Genomic DNA, 21,871 nt, shown 5'->3' with positions numbered 1-21,871 from the left:
GTCATTATATTGATCTTCGGTCATGACATCTCCAAGTACCTCATTGGGAGATACACCGGTCAATCCACCTCTAAAGATGATTGTTCTCAATGTCTTGAACCTCTTGGGCAAGCACATCAAGAACTTGTGAATGAAGTCCTCATCCTTCACTTTCTCACCAAGGCCCTTGAGATCATTGATGATGACTTGGAGCCTATAGAACATCTCCGGTATAGACTCACCATCCTTCATCTTGAAGTTGGATAGCTTGTCCTTGAGCATGTACAACTTGACACTTTTTACCGTTGTAGTGCCCTCATATGTTTCTTCTAGCCTTTTCCATACTTCACTAGCCTTCTCAAGATCTTTGACTTGTTCAAACACTTTTGAATCAATGCCATTATAGATTGTGTTGAGAGCCATAGTATTGCATTGCTTGTTTGCTCTCTCATTGTCGGTGGGGTTAGCCGGATCAAGAATCACAAAGTCATTTTCCGTGACTTCCCACACTCTATCATTGATTGATCCAAGGTACATCTTCATTTTTCTCTTCCAATAGTCAAAGGAACTTGTGCCATCAAAGAATGGTGGTTTGCTCCCAACATGGTTGAACACTATTTGAGCCATAATTTGAGCACCGAGGTTGTTAAGCCTTCACAAACGGTGACCACGACTCTGATACCACTTGAAAGGTCCTAATATGGCTAGAGGGGGGTGAATAGCCTATTTAAAAATCTACAAACTCACTAGAGCAAAGGGTTAGTAAATAACAAAGCGAAGCTTTTTGCTCTAGCTTTAAAGGGGTGTTTGCAAGCCACCTATCCAACAATTCTAGTTGATATGATCACTAGGCACACAAGAGCTATGTCACTACTTACACTAGAAAGCTTCCTAAAGTTTCTATACAAGTAAGTAAGCTACTCTAGTTTACAGGAATGTAAAAAGAGATAGTTTGATCTTTATACCGCCGCGTAGAGGGGATGAACCAATCAATAATATGAAGTCCAATCACTGGGAGAAATCCAATGAATAATCACAATGGAGACAAACAATTTTCTCCCGAGGTTCACATGCTTGCCAGCACGCTACGTCCCCGTTGTGTCGACCAACACTTGGTGGTTCGGTGGCTAAGAGGTGTAGCACGAACCTCGTCCTCACTAGGACACCACAAGAACCTACCCACAAGTGAGGTAACTCAATGACACGAGCAATCCACTAATGTTGCCTTTGGCTCTCCGCCGAGGTAGGCACAAACCTCTCACAATCATTGGGAGATGGCCACGAACAATCACCAACTCGTGCCAATCCTCCTCCGCTGCTCCAAGCCGTCTAGGTGGCGGCAACCACCAAGAGTAACAAGAAAACCGCAGCTAGAACGATCCCCAAGTGCCACTAGATGCAATCACTCAAGCAAATGCACTTGGAATCACTCCCAATCTCACAAAGATGTTTAATCTATGAAGGAGATGAGTGGGAGGTGTTTGCTTAGGCTCACAAGGAAGTCTAGTAGTCAAGAATGCCAAGAGAGTGAGCCCCAAGCCGGCCAAACACGTATATATAGCCCCTCAAACAAATAGAGCCGTTGGCTCTATCACTGGGCAAAACACGGGGTCACCGGACGCTCTTAAAGGGGCACCGGACGCTCAACACCAGCGTCCGGTGCTCCTAAGTCAGCCACGCGTCACCTTTCAAAACGCTCGTGTCAGAGTCTAACGGTCACCTGCAGTGCACCGGACGCGTCCGGTGCACACCGGACTCTTGCGCAGAGAGTTCCGCAAACCGGCAGGTCACCGGACGCTAAGCACCGGTAGCGTCCGGTGTTCACCGGACCCATGCGCAGAGAGGGTCGCAAAACGCCCGCACACCGGACGCGCACCACCGGACGCTCCAAGCTGCGTCCGGTGCCTATCGTCCGGTGCCTAACCCTAACCGAGTCAGGCTGCCTACTCACCGGACGCACAGGAACAGCGTCCGGTGCTTCTGAGTCAGCGTCCGGTGAGTGTTCCTCAGCGAGAAACACTCCCGCGACTTCTCCAATTTTCCCACCGGCGCAATAGAGAATATGCACTTCATTTTCTCGAATCCCACCTCGCAAGCTCGGCATGAGGGAGAGAGGAACCATCCTCTCTCTACCCTTCAAACTCCACCTCCTTCTCAAAGTGTGCCAACACCACAACGTGTGTACCAACAAGTGCACGTGTGTTAGCATTTTCACAATCATTTTCTTCGAAGGAGTTAAGTTAGCTCACTAGGTTCTAAATGCATGCACATGGACAATGACACCTAGTGGCACTTGATAACCGCTTAGCCAAAGAATTCCCCTCTTTATAGTACGGTTATCTTATTCTAAATGTGATCACACCCTCTATGGTGTCTTGATCACCAAAACCAAAACCCTAAGCAATACCTTTGCCTTGATCTCCATAGGGTTTTGTTTTTCTCTTTCTTCTTTTCCAAGTTGAGCACTTGATCATCTTGTGGTCATCACCATAATCATCACTTGCTCCATCACGTGGCATGTACCAACCTCATTAAGTCTACACATACTTAGCCTAGAGGTTAGTACTAGGGTTTCATCAATTATCCAAAACCAAACTAGGGCTTTCAGGGAGGGATACACGCACGATGTGGACGACTTCGCCGGCGGCCTCCTCCATGGCTGCGGACCAAGGTACCAATGCTCCCATTCTAGATCCCCTAGAGCTCTGATTTGGCATGAGACGTCTTCTCCATTATTCTAAGAGCACGCAAGTTTCCTTAGGCAGCCATGACGATGAGTGACGCCCTCTGGACACAAGTGAGACCAGCGGCAAAACGGATCGATTGTGCGCTCGGTCTTCCTCTCCGACGCCGAGCTCCCCTGAGCCCCCACGGCTAGCTCCCCTGTGTACTCCCCCACGCTGCGCGCTCCGCACACCTACCCTCGCCCGCGCGGCCCGCTTGCCCGCCATGGCCGGCCCTAGCTCGCCATGGTGTGACAGCAGCGCCTCCACGCCAGTGCTCCCGGCCATAGAGCACAGCACCGCAGCGATGTCCTCAGGGCACACCAAGTATTCAATACCGAGAAGCCGAAGGATTTCAAGTGATGGACTCCCTCTTGTTCATTGCGAGCACTGTAAGTGCCGGTTTCTCAAGGTCCTTACAGCGAAGATGCCCAAGAATTATGATCGGCAGTTCTATGTTTGTCCGACTTGAACGGTGAGAACAAATGGCTACAAATTTCTATGTGATTGTGTGATTTGGTAACTTGATTAGTTTCTGTTTATTTTGGCTGCTCGATCCGTTCTGGAGCGGAAGAACTGGTGGCTCCGTTCCATTCCAGCAGCCACGCAGGGAAAGAAAATAGAAGAAGGCAAGGGGCAAAAGGGGCATTAAAGGCTCCAAAAATTATCCGATGACATTCTAGCGATTGTGTCGCGTTTCATAATGGTACATTGACGAAGCCTCGTTGCGGGATGGTATATCTCCGAAGCCCACTTCTCGTAATGCTACATATCCAAAAAGCTCCAAGTGATACATGATCTTTGTCAGATTTTTTTATATCGATACATGATCTGTGTAATGTTATTTAACATTTGATCCTTCCATGTTCAAGTTGAGCTTCTTAGATGATTTGGCCAGTCATGTTTTATGCAGTTAACATTACACCGACACATGGTTGCAGTTGGGATTCTCAAAGGAAAGAAGCATGAGAGGTATTTGTTGAAATTCTCAGAAAAATGTGTTTGTGATTAACCCATGTTTCGCTCTATTCTGTTTGATGGAACAGGAGCTGTCTGACTTCAGCGACGTTTGCCGGAAGGTAAGGATTCTTTTGCCCCCCTGTTTTCTCTTGAGCGTGAAGCCATGGACTCTTGTTAGCAATTCAGAAATAAGGAATATATGTGACTAATTTAGCAATTTAGAACCCATTGTTCAAGTTGTGCTTCTTAGATGATTTGGCCAGTCATGTTTTATGCAGTTAACATTACACCGACACATGGTTGCAGTTGGGATTCTCAAAGGAAAGAAGCATGAGAGGTATTTGTTGAAATTCTCAGATAAATGTGTTTGTGATTAACCCATGTTTCGCTCTATTCTGTTTGATGGAACAGGAGCTGGCTGACTTCAGCGACGTTTGCCGGAAGGTAAGGATTCTTTTGCCCCCCTTGTTTTCTCTTGAGCGTGAAGCCATGGACTCTTGTTAGCAATTTAGAAATAAGGAATATATGTGACTAATTTAGCAATTTAGAACCCATTGTGGCACAAGAAAAAACAAGCACCAAGAATCAGAATTAACATACCAAGTCCATCTTGGTAAGCAAAAGCCAAACTGAGTAATTATGCTCATTTGACATAGCAATATATGCTCTGGCATAGCGGTTAGCAACTAATTTTACCTTGCACTATAGCTCTAAGCTAATGCAACTGTTTTGTGCTCTTCCGTGTGTGTTCTGTTAAATATGATAAATGCATACACACCTTTGGACAAAAATACTGCTTGCATGAACCACACAATTTCTTGGAAACCTATGCATTGTAATTATTAAATTCAAACAAAAAGGGTGTATTGTCTTGTGGAGCGCTCCTAATCACAATGACAAGATCCTTTGTTAAATCACAGTCCATTATATCTAATGTTGAGCTTAGGTGGTTGGACGATGGTGTGCATGACATCATGATAAGCCTGAGCTACTAGGATCAATGGAGAGGGCAGAGCTCCAGCATGATAGATGAAGGGTTCAGCATGTGGACTGAGCACAAATAAGCAAAATAATTTCCCTTTTGCTGTTGGACATTGTGGACGAGTAGAAAAAAATAACCCACCACTCTATCCAAGTTCTAGACTCAAAACATTGGCTATCATTTTCACATTTTGGTTCACTATTGGATGACCAAGAGGGTGTTGGTTCACTATTGGATGACCAAGAGGGGGCAAATATTATGAATGTGGGAGAAATGTTTCATGCTCACAATATGGTTTGGTTGCTCGGTCTCATGTATTAAGGTCTCAACTTTTTAATATTTGCAAAATCTCAACCGATGATTGTCCATAGTATCTTTTATATTCTTTCTTTCAAAGGAGATTGGTCTCTAATTATATATATATATATATATATATATATATATATATATATATATAAAATCTTTAATCTTTTATTTGGTGCTGCCGAGGAGGATTCGCCACATTGGAGGTGCAGGAAGGAGGAAGGGGATGGGGAGGAGAGCAAGGTGCTCGACAAGAGAAAGACGCTGATAAGGGCGCCTATGTCACCTTTGACCCATGCAAGCCCCAAGTCCACCTTTAGGGCAGCAGAGCTGGCGCGGCATCCCGACTATGGAGGCTGCGTGATGCTCCCCTCCCACCCCTCCTCCCGCGTTCTCTTCCAGTGCAACACCGACGCCGTTACTACACTACATCGACGTGTATGTTTATTGCAAGGTTCCATGTCATTCCTGTGCTGCATATGATTTCGTTGGCTGGATCCCTCAACCATCATTGGCATAGCAGATCATTCTCCTACTACCTACAAAGTGCTCGAGGACTAGAGCCACCATCGACAGATTCGCCTTTGTCAAGCATAAAACTACAGTCAGTGCATTGTCATTGGTTATTGTCTGATCTTGTAAATGGTTAGCACAAAATATCAAATGATGACTGAAACAACCTAGCCAGCCTCATATCAGTTCTTTAAAATGTTAATTTTTTTTCTACAAAAGTAGTTTATTCCTATAATAGTGCATGAGTATCATGGCTTCTCCATTTTTTGGTTACTTTTTAGGTCTGGCAATAGTTAAACGTCTATTTGATTGAGTTATCATATTGCTAACCTGATTGTTCTTACATTATTGAATTTACCTGCTAATGAGATTGTGCACTAAATCTGAAGGATGCATGTGTCCATGGTAGTGACATAGGTAAGTGAGATGGTTGGGATGGGGTGAGGTATGGTCTTGTATAATAGGGGTGATCATGTTTTATTATGGCTTATGAAAGGGTGAAACAAGATACTTACAATTGTGAGATTGGTGTTTTTTTTGACAATTTTGGGATTGGTGTTAGATGGCTGAAAACAAGATAGAGTTTTGGGATGAGAAACGATTGCGGGATTGCCGGTGTCAGATGCCTGGCATGCTAATTGTTGGATTATTATAATATGAATGTTGTAGCAAATGATTATTTTTTTTATCATTGGTCTATTGAACTTCTTGATCAATAACAATTTAGATACCTTTGGTGGTTTTTCATGATTGAGCTATTAATATATAGTGACAAGAACTACTGGCGATTTAAGAAATTTGAACTATGTGTTTTCGGTGTTAATGTTTTGATTTGAAACTTGTGTAAAAGCGATGTTTGGCTACAAACTAAATGTTTGTAATGATACAACAAATGTATATTTAAAGTGTCATTGTCTTAATTGTTTCCCATTGGGAAAGGTCATTGTATTGTTTTCACGTTGCATTGTGTAGAAAGATCTATACAATAGAGTTGGTGAGCTTGTGATGCCGCACTCTTCATGAATGTTAATTTCACGAACTTTATTTTTTTGAATGCACTTTAAAGTTAATATTTAATTTCACAATATTGTTATCTTATTGTGTGATCCGTGTATTTTTAATATAAAAATTAGGTTGTCCCGTAGCAACGCACGGGCACGCTACCTAGTGAAGAATATATGGATGGGGTGGGTATCTGTGCGCGTGTGCTAGTTCTGATACCGGTCCTGCAGACTTTGTTCACGTGCGCCTGCTCTGTTTAGGCGGAAATTAATTGGGTGGGAAAGCATCGTCCGTCCAATCTAACTCTAGCAGCCCCCCTCGCCCCACCCTGATACATGCATGTCTAACCTACAAAGTTGCTCAATGCTGCATCACACTCGCCCCACCCACCCCGCAACTGTCTGCGTTGTGTCGCTAGCGTGATGCCATACCCATATTGCCATGCGAGGACCCGTGCCACCACATCATGCGGTACACTCGCACTACCACGCTACAACATCATGCCTATGCAGACGTCGTTATGTTGTTTCCTTGATGAGGCACTTTGCCCAGTGTAGGCATGCACACCCATGATCCACACGGACAAGCTCATCATAAAGGGGTTGAAGGAAGGCCAGGAGGGAGGAGAGTGGTGTGTGAGGAGATGGTGAGCATAAGAGCTTCATGATGAGGGAGATGAAGTGTTGGTGTTTCATAGTATCGATTGCTCCCTTTGTCCTAAAATATAAGGGATCTAGGGTTCAAATTTTGTACCAACATATAAGGTATTATGAGTCCTCAATCCTCTCTCCCCTCCCCCCTCTTTCTTCGGTAGGAAATATTGAGATTTCTTTTAAACATGATGTCATCTAAAAAGTTATCCGGTAACTAAGGGTGTGTTTGGTTTGAGGATGAAGTTGGATGGAATATGACAATCCATGGATATTAGAATAAGAATATCCATGATGCATATTTGGTTGGTTGGATTGGACGAGTCATTTTTCTGTTTGGTTGGATGGATGAAAGCTGAAAGGACCTTGATGTCGCCGAGGAGGCCTAGAGGGGGGGTGAATAGGCCTGCAAAAATTCTGCTCAAACAAAAACTAAAACTCAGGGCGGCACTGCCTCCCTTTGAGGGCGGCACTACCTTCCTGCAACCGTGAGTCCAACAGAGCCCAAACTTGGTGAAGATGTACTTGAGATATTCAGTGACAAATCTGCAAAGTTTCAACTCAAAACTCTATCAGATTAGAGGGCGGCACTGACGCCCTACGCAGGAGGAACTTAGTATAATTCAAAATTCCACCAAGGAAATTTAGATCAAATAAATTTCCTAGCTTCCTGCAAGTATGTTAGTCACTGAATAACAGATATAAGCAGTAGCACAAGTACCACCAAGTAGATCGGCCACACAAGGACCGGCTTGCCACCAATGGCTTGCCCTTCCCTCGTTCTCCAAACAAGAGTGTTACCTCTTGAAGGAGGGGTGATTTCACTAGCTGCAAGAGATGATTACAAACTGTTCCCGCTGCTCACCACAAGCACGGGAGCTCGCCGGGTGACGCCTAGCCGTCTAGGAGGCTTCACCTCCAAGAGTAACAAATGCACAACGAAGATCGACGAATCCCAGCAAGTGCTCAAGGTTAGGATTGCTCTAATCTGCTCTCTAACACTTAATCACACAGCCCCAACACTTAATTGTGGACTAAGCACAATACTCTCACAAAGAGAGGGTTGGGGAGAGGCTTTGCAAGGTTAGGAAGGTCTGGAGCATCAGCAGCACGACCAAAAGCGGTGGGATGGGTATATATACTCATCCCACTCAAACTAGCCGTTAGGATTTGAAAACTAGCTATTGTGACTATACAAGGGCGGCACTGCCGCCCATCAAGTGTGGCACTGCCGCCCTTGTAAAAACAGCACAGGTCACCTTACGGAAAAAGCCATAACTTTTTTGCAGTGATCTTGGACTTTTCGGAAAGCTTGTTTCAAGGGCTATCCAACCTTGTAGATGTCACACCCATATTTTAAGAACAAAATAGGATGCATAAAAGACTCATATGTGCCCCAGAAACAGTCGCACACATAAGTAGACAAATCTCAAATGTACCATTGCAGTGTTTATTACACAGCGGAATATATTTTCAATCACATAGTCTCATACAAAGATGATAACAAGAAGTAAACAACGCTCTCGACGGAAGCTCCACACAGGAACACTGTTGACTGGTTGACTCCAAACCTAGTACTCATAACGATAATCCTCATTCCAGTCATCTTCATTATCATATCCTGAGGTGTTGGAAAATTGCAAGAGTGAGCACATATCGTACTCAACAAGTATAACCAGGGGTTCATGAGGCTCAAATAGCTGACACTGGTTTGACTGCATTTAGCTTTTAATAGTGGATAGCATGTTCATAATTATATAACAAATGTCAAGGTAGCATAAATAATTCATTAACCACATGATCAAGTGTAAGCATAATTAATCCATAGCATAAACGATAATCAAATGAACATAACAACTTAATAAGCTCATCGTCGGCGCAGCAAGAACCCCCAAGGCCGCTCATAACCGTGAGCACGGCTAGTATACCAGTTTTACACTCTGCAGAGGTTGTACATCTTTACCCATGAGTCATGATTTACCCTTTCGCCCGAGGTAGCTAATCTCTTAACCCCCTTCCTAGGGAGGTCGGCAGGGATCACTATGAAGTCTTTCAAAAGTTCGTCTAACAAGTTAGGGCCGCAAGGTTTCCTTTGCGCGCAGATATAGAGCCCCCCTTCCGATGGCACAATGACTCGCAGCCTATACTCATACAGACAGAGGCCACACTATACCCAAAACGGTTCAGCCCCTCCGCCCTTTCGGGTAACCGCTAACAAGCTAGAAAAGGGCTTCATACTGAGCTAAAGCCAGAGCCATTATAGCCCTCATGGTTGCACTGTTATCCCGGGTGATCACGTACAGACAAGATCTCATACAGTTATTTGTCATTCTTTTATGTTCATTGCATAGCTATTAATCATCTTACAAGATCATGGATTATATCAAGCACTAGCGCATCTACACCAAATGCATATCAAGTAGGTAGCAAGGAATACAGGTAACAATCATCTATGATTTTGCTAAGGTCGACAAGGTGATAGCATGCATATGATATATATGTGTACTTAAGTGAATAGGTAACAAGGATGATCCCAAGTTATACTTGCCTTGCTCAAAGCTCTCCTGAGCCTGCTGGTCTTCGAAAGCTTGGTCTTGATCACCAACGTACGGCTCACCGTCTAAATCCAATCACCAATCAACAACACGCAATCCAATGTAGACAATCATACACAAAGTAAACAAGCGATAATTAGAACATTACACCAAACAGTGGTAAAATAAAGATAAAAGTTTATGAAAATAATCTATGCAGCGCTACGATCACACAAACGTAAAGTTCACGAAAATCGGAATTAAAACGTGAAAGATATGAATTTTCTAAGATTTCCTATAGAGAAATAATTAATTAAATGCTACTGCAGAATTAAAAAGTTTCAAAACAGTAAACTAATATTTCTAACATGTAGAGATCGTAATTACGAATCCAACGGAATTTGAATGGACAAAAACGGAGTTAAAATGACCATTTTATAAGCATTATAAAATCAGTGGCAAAATTGTAATTAGCCGAAAACGTATTTGGCCTTAACCGAACATAAATATACGCTTTCAACACAAGGAAACGTAATCTGTTCCAGGGCGCCAGGGACCGCGCGGTAATTAACCAATCTTTCCAGGGACTCTTTATGAATTCTCGCAGTGAAAGGGTATCTTCTAATCCTGGCCCTTGATCTTGGATCCGACGGTCCTCAGTCCATTCAGGGGCGCAGCGGCCAGCGGCCGGCCAGCTCCTGCTCCGGTGCGGTGGCTTCCATTGCCGCTCGCCGGCGACGACGGGATTCTCGATTCCGAGCACCGTTTCGCGAAAGAAAAACACCATCGGAACGAGGAGCTCACCGCGAACTCGAGGAGGTGCTTTGCTGGGGCCGAAGAACGACGGGAGGAGCTCGCGGCTTGCTCGGCTTTTGGTCTAGGGCAGCAGGAGGTTCTAGGGCACGGTTTTTACGGCGAAGATAAAAAAAACAACACGCGGGGTTGTTGCTAGCAGCTTTATAGGATCAGATACGCGCGGAAAGGAGAAACCCGAGGAAACCGGGATCGGATCTCCTTCGATCGAGTCCGGATTGATTTCGTTCCGGGGAAGAAGAAAAGAGGAGGCTGACGGGTGGGGTCCGGCGGTCAGGGGCAGCAAGCAGAGAGGAGAGGCACGCTGCGGGCCTGGCTGTGCGTGCGGGGTGAGGGGGGTTCGGCTGGGGTTTTTCCTGTTCCTTTTTTTTATTTTCTTTTCGGTTTTCTTTTCTAAAATAAACCTTTTTCAAGTAAAATTTTGAATGCAAATAAATTCAAGCCAGAGGCAAACAATACAAAATGAGATCTTCGGCATGAATGCATAAACAAGTTTCTAATCTTATGTTAAATTTTAATTTTGACAAAAAATATTTTATTTACTAGATTAAATGCTCATCAAAAATGCTTAATTAAATCAAATAAGTTCCTATTGATTGAAAACAAATTTTTGGGTGTTACAGTAGAGAACAAGCTCTAAGATCAACTTGTGCAGGTGCAGTGCTAAGTGTTTTCTCTCATGTTAGTACTTGGGTTCGGTTAGTTTGAGCACTTGAGACTTGTCTATCATTCGTATTACATCCCCCTTGATAGTACGGCATACCTATACTCAAGAATAAAAGAATATAACTAATTTGATCACTTGAGTCAATGTCTTCATATGCCATTTCTTCTCAATATTACTCCATAAAGGGTTGCAATCAACTTTGTCTCCTTTTCTTGAGCAAAGACACCTTGAGCATGTGACTTGACCCATTTCAACACATATGAGTTCACCTTCATGGCTTCAAGTCACTTTTACTAATGATTTGATTCTCAACACAATATGACTCCTCATAGCTTGATTAGTTCCTCGACTCAATGCAAGTACTCTCTTCTTCACCTTAGCCATGGTACCTCGGTCCTTAAGCCGTCGCTTATCCCTTCACCTCCGCTTAGTCCCTCGAAGCCCTTTCCTTGCTATCTTCACCTTACCAAGCCATACTCAAGTCATATCACATTAAGCATCCATTGAATAACCATTTCTTCAATATCATGATCCTTGCTTGAATATCTTCTAGATATAAATATTTAGATCAATCAAGTTTCAGTTTGACTCACATAGAGACATATATAGATTAGCATCAATATGGTCAAGCCAATTCACGGTTCCTTATATCCTCTCTACTTTGGCTTGACACTCAATACTCACTTCAATCTTTATCTTCATACTTCTAGCTTGATCAAACCTAGTTCACTATCAAGCTCTTTTTGTTCATGAAAAGCAAGCCATTGTAAAGACCAATCCAAGAACATCAACTCATGTCTCTTTTGCCATTTGTCAAATATGCTTGCTTTCTCATGATGTTATGATATCCACAACATATAAGCCATTCCATAGATTTTATTTGCATTGTTGTCTTTTGCTTGACCTAGATTGTTTCCATAATCCTCTAATACAACAATACACAACTTGGCCTTCATTTCAACACTATGTGGTATATCATCAAGTTTGCCTGCTTGTTGAGCCTTGAACATACTTGTTAATACACAACCCACAAGTATGTGCAATAGACTCAATATCCTGTTCAACACTTAGCAAACATATTAGACCTTTAATCATGTTGTCATTCAATTCACCAAAACCCACAAAGAGCTAGATGCACTTTCAATCTCCCCCTTTTTGGTGATTGATGACAACACAATGAAAGCTTACAAGAGATTGATAAATATTAAGATTTTGAATCCCATGATATAGTGAGCTCCCCTTAAATATGTGCATAGAATAGAATTTCAAGTTTTGGCCTCAAATGCCAAATGCACATATTCAAGATGATGTGTGGGAACTCTTCTATATCTTAGCATCCGTGGGGTGCAAGGTGTCAACATGATAACCGTGGTGCTCAGGGCAAGTCATGCACTCAAAGTTTGCTGGCCAGCAGAGGGCGGCACTGTCGCACCAAGAGGGCGGCATTGCCGCACTTGCCAGAACAGCCCAGAAGTAAAGGCAACCACCAGTCAAGGCATGAACATTTCACACTAACATAAATAGTCCTTATCAAGAGCATAAACTATCCTTGCACACACCACACAATTTGAAAAATCTTATATGCCTCTCCTTTACCCCTTTCAATCCACATATTAATCTCTCCTCATATCAATCTCTCCTCCCTTACACTCTCTCCCAATATATCTCCCCCTTTGGCATTAATCTCCAAAAAGGATCTCTCAACCGAAAGGAAGAAATAATGGTAGACAAATGAGGGCAAGAGGTAGGTAAAAGTTTAGCATATAGGATTTCTCTCCTAAGTTTTCTACCAAACCAAGTATGCAACACCTTAAGTCAAGATTCTTGAGAAGTTAGTATATTTAGCTCATACCTCACTTAGATGATAGTTCTAACATGAGACAAACTCACTTTATCACCACAAGAGGTATCAACCAAATATCTAAGTTATTCTCTAATCGTCACCATAAGAACAAACTCATGGTGTGGCTCAAATATTGCATACACATGCACACACTAGCATGTAAGGGCCTAGATGCATAAAGGTAATACAAGAGTTCATGGAGCGATACAACTATGTTCTAAACCTCATAATCTCCACTGTGATCATGATATTATGAATTTGGTGCTTTGATGGGGTTGGCAAAATGCAAAAAGACTTCATTTGTGCCCATCTCTCTTGATCATCATCTTGAAGGAGATATCATAAACTTGTGCTTGATTTCAGTGGAAAGTCCATTGCCAGCTCTTGTTGTCATTTTGAGATACCAATTGAAGACATATTTCTTGATATGACAGGTTAAAAGATTATCCACCAATACCAATTGAAATATGATCTTCTCAATTTTGACACCAATTGAAGGAATCTTCAAAAGCTGATGCCAATTGGATGGGATGCTTGTATCTCATATTGTCACCTAGGTAATGCTCACAAGACAAGAGATAACATCAAATTGCACAAGCTAGAGTTTCACAACTAGTGACCTTTTGGATGTGGAAGGCATGTAAGTCACTAATTGCAAAACCTCATAACATAGACTAAATTCCCCCTTTTTGATACTGCATACATATATGTGTGGAAGGCAAGAACATATGCACTTTTGGTCAATTAAGTCCAAATAAGGGAATTTAAGCTATATTATGGAGAGTAGCTACTTAAGTGGTAAAATTGCAATCCATGTAAATATGAGAGATACCTTTACCCATTTGGATTGAGTTAATGTAGCATACCCATGAGAAACTCATTCTCACCAAGAGACTACACAAATTCACTTGAAGAAAAGGTTAGTCTCAAAGACACAAGACATAGAATAGACTCCCCCTTAATATATGCAGCAAGTACTTGAATTACTTATAAAGTGCATTTGAGTCGGTTTAAGAGTCAAGAGGAGTTCATCCTATATCTTGGTCAAGGCATCATAAATTTGCAATAATTCAAATTATCCCAAGGGAACATACCACCACAAAGGTAGATAGATTACCACATAGATTTTCATTGATATGACCATCATAAGTGAGACTCCAATGATTTGGATGGACATATATTTCTCAATTGATGACATGTGGTGGATTAGAGCTCTTATGATCATCCAAGATACAAATTATGTTCCTAGTTCTTTCTTTACCTAAGGCAACCCACATAGAGAGCAAAAGGTAAAATTCATGAAATTTGCAAATTATGAACTAGGAGTTACCACTCTTTGTTGACAAGATCCTGGGTAATCAATGAGATGAGTCGTGAAAACTTGAGAGCTCTAGAGAGGAGAAATAGCCATGAAAGCTCATTCTTCAGTTATTTTCTCCAACTCATTCAAATTCAGTTCCACTAAGGATTGGGGCATTCGACATTAAACTGGCAGCACCTGGTTTATAAAAACCAAGATCCTAGAATAATTGTGAAGCACTAAGAGAATCCATTGGAATTATCCATCTTACTTTTTCCATTGTGTGGGACTGCACAACATACACTTGAAAGAAACCAATAGTCTCACAATATATAGTCTAAACTCCCCCTTAATATGTGCATACAAGAGTACACAGAGTACACTCACGCATATCAATACCATGAGGTCAAGGGAGAAGTTTACACTGCATTCCAACTGGTTTCAAACTCCTTCAAGTTGCTGTAATCCAATTAGTTTCAGCTAGTTTCAGTTGCTTCCAATTGATTTCAGCTAGTACCATCTGATTGTAACTCATTTTTGCTACTTGTCACTGCTGAAGCCAACTGGTTTCATCAAGTTTCAACTGATCTTAGCTGTTGTTTCTGAAAGACTGCATTTGAATTCTTCTAACAACTAATTGCAATTATTTGCTACTGCTTGTAATCTGATTGCAACTTGTTTGGATCCTTGTATGAGTTCTTTTCTTCCAATAAAACTCCTTTATCCAAACTGAGGCTGCTCATTTTTAATAAATCTTTCATGACCAACTTGAGAGCCAACTGAAACTTGTTGTTACACTGCAATCCAATTCCAAACTGCTAGTTTTCAGATTCTGTCATCCTCAGAGAAAAATTCATATCTCTCATACCACTAGCCCAATATGCATGAAATTTGGTAGAGGTCTTCATCTATGAGTCCTCTAACTTATGTATAAATTTCATCTCATTTGGACTCCATTGGATCAGTCAAAATAATTTTCTACCAAAACTGCTATGGTCTGAATCTGCAATGCTGAAGCTGACAGAATTCTACTTGTCATCTTGTGAATTCTTCTAATATAGCTCATCCAATTCAACCTCAAACTTGATTTCATTCAAATTCAGATTTTTGATCAATATGACCTCTAGCAGCAATATCTTACTTTAGGTGAAGAGTAACCTTCAAGCTTGTGAATTGTTCAATTAACCCAAGCACATCCTCTTATTGATTTTCTATACAAGTTCAAGCTCAATAGGGTATTAGAAACACAAGCACTAGTTTCTCACTTAGTTAGCCTTTATATGTGGATGGCAAGTGGGTCACTAAATAGAGAAACCTCACAGTATGGACTAAATCTCCCTTGATGTCTCATGCACACTCTTTGAGTGGTGTGAATGTGCATAGTTGGTCAATTAAGTCCAAAGGGCAGATTTAAGCCATATTATGGTGAGTGGCTGATCATAGATGAATCAATTCCAAAATAGCTAGAGAGAATACATCACATGGTTTTGGAATAATGATCTTCATATAACAGCACACTCCATTTGAGAAACACATTCTCATTTAGTGAGACTACATAAATCACTTAGAGAAATGGTTAGTCTCACAACTCTAGTCATAGAGTAAATTCCCTTTTGATAAGTGCTCTAAGCATTTGAATTTCTCATATAACACTTTTATTCATTCAAGAACTTGGGATTTTCACTCTATGTCTAGGTCATGGCAATAATAGCGTAATCAAATTGAAATATGTCAAGAGATACTTACAAACCATTGCAGCATGTAGATGCCCTTAAGATGAAAATGAGAATTTTGGCAATCTACCATATGACTAGATTCCATCAAGTAGAGAGTTCTTGAATTGTAAATAATAAGTGCCTCTACTTGAGCCTTCTTGAAATTCTTGGTTTGAGGTCCACAGAGGAAACTCCTTAAAGTCATCTATGTTGCTTGGTGTGGATGATCTATTCAAATCCAATCATACTTTTCTTTCATGACCAGCAACAAATGAATATCTCCAAGTGCTTCATTTATCCTAAGTGACTACACAAGACACAAAGGAGTTTAGTTTTAAAATAATTGCACTTGAGATATTGTTGTTACCACCCTTCTTGAGATATAATGGATGAGGTGGTCTCATCATTTTCACTTTGCTCATCATCATGTTGTAGGCTTCATCCATGTTTTGGACTGATGTCAGCTGCTGCTATCTATATAGGGGCGGCACTGCCGCTCTGAGGGGCGGCACTACCGCATCAGAGGTGTCAGCGGAATTGATGCAGCAGTAGCTTGAGTATATCCTTATCACTATTACTTGAACTTCTTTGGTCTCATATCATCAGTGGCTATTTTCTTGATTACCTCATAAGGTGATTCCTCATTACCTACAACATGAACAAGATCTTGCTCTACTAGAGAGCCATTAAAAGCATCATATGATAAATGATTCATTTAAGCTTAAGGTACTCTAGCCACTCTTTATAATTCACAAACACACATATATTTGTGAACTTCTAGAGACTACACAAGTCAAATGGCTAGCTAGCAAGGGTTAGGTACTAGTTACCAAGATGAATATGAAGTTTGAGATAATTCCATTAATTTATCTTCGGGTCAACCATATAAGAAGAAACAATATGAATTGGTTGATAGCTTGAGTGAATATTTTCAGTTAATTTGCTTAAGCACCCCGAAGCTTCATATCACCTTCAAGTACCTACAACACTCATCATGCACAATTTGGTACCCAAACTATGTTGGGTCCATCATGGTTAGTCACAAGAGACTTAGGTACCCAAATGGCCTTTGTGCTACCACTTGGTGAACCAATCACCTTTCTAGCACAAGTGTCATTTTTAGGTCTCCTAAGCATATTTGAATTAATTGATGAGTTGAGCTTAGGAGTGTTACCCATGGGACAATCCATGCTTAGGTGTCCCTTTTCTCTACAAGTGTAGCATAGGCGGCTCTTGTTTTTGTTAGCCTTCTTTTCTTGCATTTTGCTTGCTACCTTGCTGAAGAACCTCTTTGTTGATGATGACAAACCTTTACTTTTCTTGTTGGGACATGAGTCAATTTCATGTCCCTTCTCTTGAATCTTGCTCATGCTCTTCTCTTCTTTCTTTAAGGTGCAATCTTTCACATGGTGACCCTCTTTCTTGCACTTGAAGCAAGCGATGAGAGTCTTCTTTGGTTGATGCTGCACCTTGATGGCTTTGGGAGCTTTATTGTTCTGTCTTGACTTTTTCATTATGAGCTTAGTTTGATTAGGAGACAAATTGGTAGCCTTCCCATTTTTGCGGGGCGTGGCACTGCCGCCCTTGGGGTGCGGCACTGCCGCGGTCTGTGCAGGCTGAACTATACCAAACTGCTCTCTCCTCTCAAACTGCACACATTCAAAGCCATTCATAATTTTCTTGCCAGCATATTGAGTTTTGTCATTCATGCACCCTACTGCTATGATTTCATTGAGCCTAGCAATCTCCTTTCTCATGACTTCCATATTGGCAAGGTTAGTGGCATAAATATTCAAATCAAGATTAAAGCATTTTCCACAACCTTGGCTAGTGGAGGGAGTATAGGCATCCTTTGCCTTAGAGGGATTTGAGGTGCTCTCCCAAAGAAGACTATATTGCAGCTCAAGCTCTTTGTGCTTTTCATCTAAGTCACAATACTTTTGGTTGAGTGCAGCATTTGTCTTCTTTGTGAGAGCATGGTCATCTTGCTCTTTAGCCAAAACCTTGTGCAAGGAGGCCACCTCACTTCTCTCTAATGCAAGAGCTTCCTTACTAGCAATATAAATATTTTCTTGTGCAATAAGATCATCATCTCTAGTTGCTAGTTCAGCTTGAATGCCCTCTAAATCCTCCATTAGTTTAGAGATGAAGAGTTTGGTCTTAGGATCCAAATTTTTAATTATGTCATCAATCTCTTTATCACTAGATTCATCATCACTAGAGCTATCACTAATATCACTACTAGAGATGTCACTAGGAGGTGAAGGAGGTTTGGCTTTTGATTTCACCTTCTCACCTTTTGCCATGAGACACATAGGAGAAGTGGCATGGAGAGTTGAGCTAGTAGGTGAGGTGGATTCATCATTTGGCCTCCATCGATCACAAGCTTCTCCTTCCTTCAAAATGTTAGAACAACAAAAACTAGAGGAAGTAGAAGTACCACATGTAAAAGCATTGTTCTCACCAACCATTTCATTACCATCAATTAAGTCATGTGTTGGCGAGGAAGTGGATGTGGTATGATCCATTAAGTCTTTTGGGAGAATCATTATTTATCGGTGAAGTTGAGCACTCCTCAAGCGGTTCCTCCAATGAGAGCAACTTTCCATCACATTTGGAGCTGCCATATTTTTCTTTGAGCGTGGTCCAAATGATATGAGCATCATCAAGTGGTTCACCCTCTCCAAATATGATAGCATCAAGAACATCTTCACTCAAGGCACTAAATAAGACATTAGTAGCTTGAGCATTGTATTGTAAGCATTTCACTTCCTCTCTAGATAGATAGTCCAAATTATCACTAGGAGGTGAAATACTTACATCTATAATCTGCTCTATTTGAGGACCCATGGCCCTAAAAATATCAAGCATACAAGCAGACCAAGATGTATAATTTGATCCATCTAAAAGTAAAAGTTCTAGAGATACCTCCTCACTTGTCGACATCGTCTCTCAAGGCGGTTAAGCCCGAAATTGAGAGCCTAGCTCCGATACCAATTGAAAGGACCTTGATGTCGCCGAGGAGGCCTAGAGGGGGGGTGAATAAGCCTGCAAAAATTCTGCTCAAACAAAAACTTAAACTCAGGGCGGCACTGCCTCCCTTTGAGGGCGGCACTACCTTCCTGCAACCGTGAGTCCAACAGAGCCCAAACTTGGTGAAGATGTACTTGAGATATCCAGTGACAAATCTGCAAAGTTTCAACTCAAAACTCTATCAGATTAGAGGGCGGCACTGCTGGCCTTAGAGGGCGGCGCTGACGCCCTGCGCAGGAGGAACTTAGTATAATTCAAAATTCAACCAAGGAAATTTAGATCAAATAAATTTCCTAGCTTCCTGCAAGTATGTTAGTCACTGAATAACAGATATAAGCAGCAGCACAAGTACCACCAAGTAAATCGGCCACAAACCCTACAATCACCTCAACAACAATATTGCAAGAATATAAATCAGCACACAATATTTATCCCGTGGTTCGGCGTCGCCACTAAGGCTGGCCTAAGTCCACGTTGTTGAGGTGGACACACAAGGACCGGCTTGCCACCAATGGCTTGCCCTTCCCTCGTTCTCCAAACAAGAGTGTTACCTCTTGAAGGAGGGGTGATTTCACTAGCTGCAAGAGATGATTACAAACTGTTCCCGCTGCTCACCACAAGCACGGGAGCTCGCCGGGCGACGCCTAGCCGTCTAGGAGGCTTCACCTCCAAGAGTAACAAATGCACAACGAAGATCGACGAAGCCCAGCAAGTGCTCAAGGTTAGGATTGCTCTAATCTGCTCTCTAACACTTAATCACACAGCCCCAACACTTAATTGTGGATTAAGCACAATACTCTCACAAAGAGAGGGTTGGGGAGAGGCTTTGCAAAGGTTAGGAAGGTCTAGAGCATCAGCAGCACGACCAAAAGCAGTGGGATGGGTATATATACTCATCCCACTCAAACTAGCTGTTAGGATTCGAAAACTAGCCGTTGTGACTGTACAAGGGCGGCACTGCCGTCCATCAAGTGTGGCACTGCCGCCCTTGTAAAAACAGCACAGGTCACCTTACGGAAAAAGCCATAACTTTTTACTCCGAACTCCGTTTGCAGTGATCTTGGACTTTCGGAAAGCTTGTTTCAAGGGCTATCCAACCCTGCAGAGAACAAGCTCTAAGATCAACTTGTGCAGGTGCAGTGCTAAGTGTTTTCTCTCATGTTAGCACTTGGGTTCGGTTAGTTTGAGCACTTGAGACTTGTCTATCATTCGTATTGCATCCCCCTTGATAGTACGGCATACCTATACTCAAGAACAAAAGAATATAACTAATTTGATCACTTGAGTCTTCAATGTCTTCATATGCCATTTATTCTCAATATTACTCCATAAAGGGTTGCAATCAACTTTGTCTCCTTTTCTTGAGCAAAGACACCTTGAGCATGTGACTTGACCCATTTCAACACATATGAGTTCACCTTCATGGCTTCAAGTCACTTTTACTAATGATTTGATTCTCAACACAATATGACTCCTCATAGCTTGATTAGTTCCTCGACTCAATGCAAGTACTCTCTTCTTCACCTTAGCCATGGTACCTCGGTCCTTAAGCCGTCGCTTATCCCTTCACCTCCGCTTAGTCCCTCGAAGCCCTTTCCTTGCTATCTTCACCTTACCAAGCCATACTCAAGTCATATCACATTAAGCATCCATTGAATAACCATTTCTTCAATATCATGATCCTTGCTTGAATATCTTCTAGATATAAATATTTAGATCAATCAAGCTTCAGTTTGACTCGCATAGAGACATATATAGATTAGCATCAATATGGTCAAGCCAATTCACGGTTCCTTATATCCTCTCTACTTTGGCTTGACACTCAATACTCACTTCAATCTTTATCTTCATAGTTCTAGCTTGATCAAACCTAGTTCACTATCAAGCTCTTCTTGTTCATGAAAAGCAAGCCATTGTAAAGACCAATCCAAGAACATCAACTCATGTCTCTTTTGCCATTTGTCAAATACGCTTGCTTTCTCATGATGTTATGATATCCACAACATATAAGCCATTCCATAGATTTTATTTGCATTGCTATCTTTTGCTTGACCTAGATTGTTTCCATAATCCTCTAATACAACAATACACAACTTGGTCTTCATTTCAACACTATGTGGCATATCATCAAGTTTGCCTGCTTGTTGAGCCTTGAACATACTTGTTAATACACAACCCACAAGTATGTGCAATAGACTCAATATCCTGTTCAACACTTAGCAAACTTATTAGACCTTTAATCATGTTGTCATTCAATTCACCAAAACCCACAAAGGGCTAGATACACTTTCAAAAGTGGATAAAATTAGAATAGTTGACTAATTCTATATATTATTTAAAAATAATAACTACTAATTAAATACTAATAAATATGCACTAATACTAATTTTGCCATGATAATCACTATTTTGAAATAAATATGTTGATTAACACCACTAATTATCCAATTAGCACATGAAACATGCACTAATATTAGCACTTATCAAAACTAATCCTATCATCATAATTACTAAGTAATAATATAACATACTAATAATCCTTATTTTTTTTTACTAATGACAAAGATTAGAAGACATGGATGAGCTAGTTCGTGAGATTTTTACGAACTAGCAAATCCAACATCTGGAGGAATATATTTCCTATCCATGGATTTGCTGATCCAAATGATCCATCTAACCAAACGCCGGTGAACCGTGGATGGTCCAATCCTATCCATACAAATGCAACCAACCAAATACATCCTAAGAAAAGTAACAACTTAACCACTCTATTCGGGATTGGAGTAGTGATAGTCCACCCACGCCTGGATTGGTATAGTAATGACAGAATGCCCATACCTAAGTTGGTGGAGTAG

The sequence above is a fragment of the Sorghum bicolor genome, chromosome 3, assembly GCF_000003195.3.
Source record: "Sorghum bicolor cultivar BTx623 chromosome 3, Sorghum_bicolor_NCBIv3, whole genome shotgun sequence".
NCBI classification, from domain to species: domain Eukaryota; kingdom Viridiplantae; phylum Streptophyta; class Magnoliopsida; order Poales; family Poaceae; genus Sorghum; species Sorghum bicolor.
Note: the sequence above shows the minus strand (reverse complement) of the source record.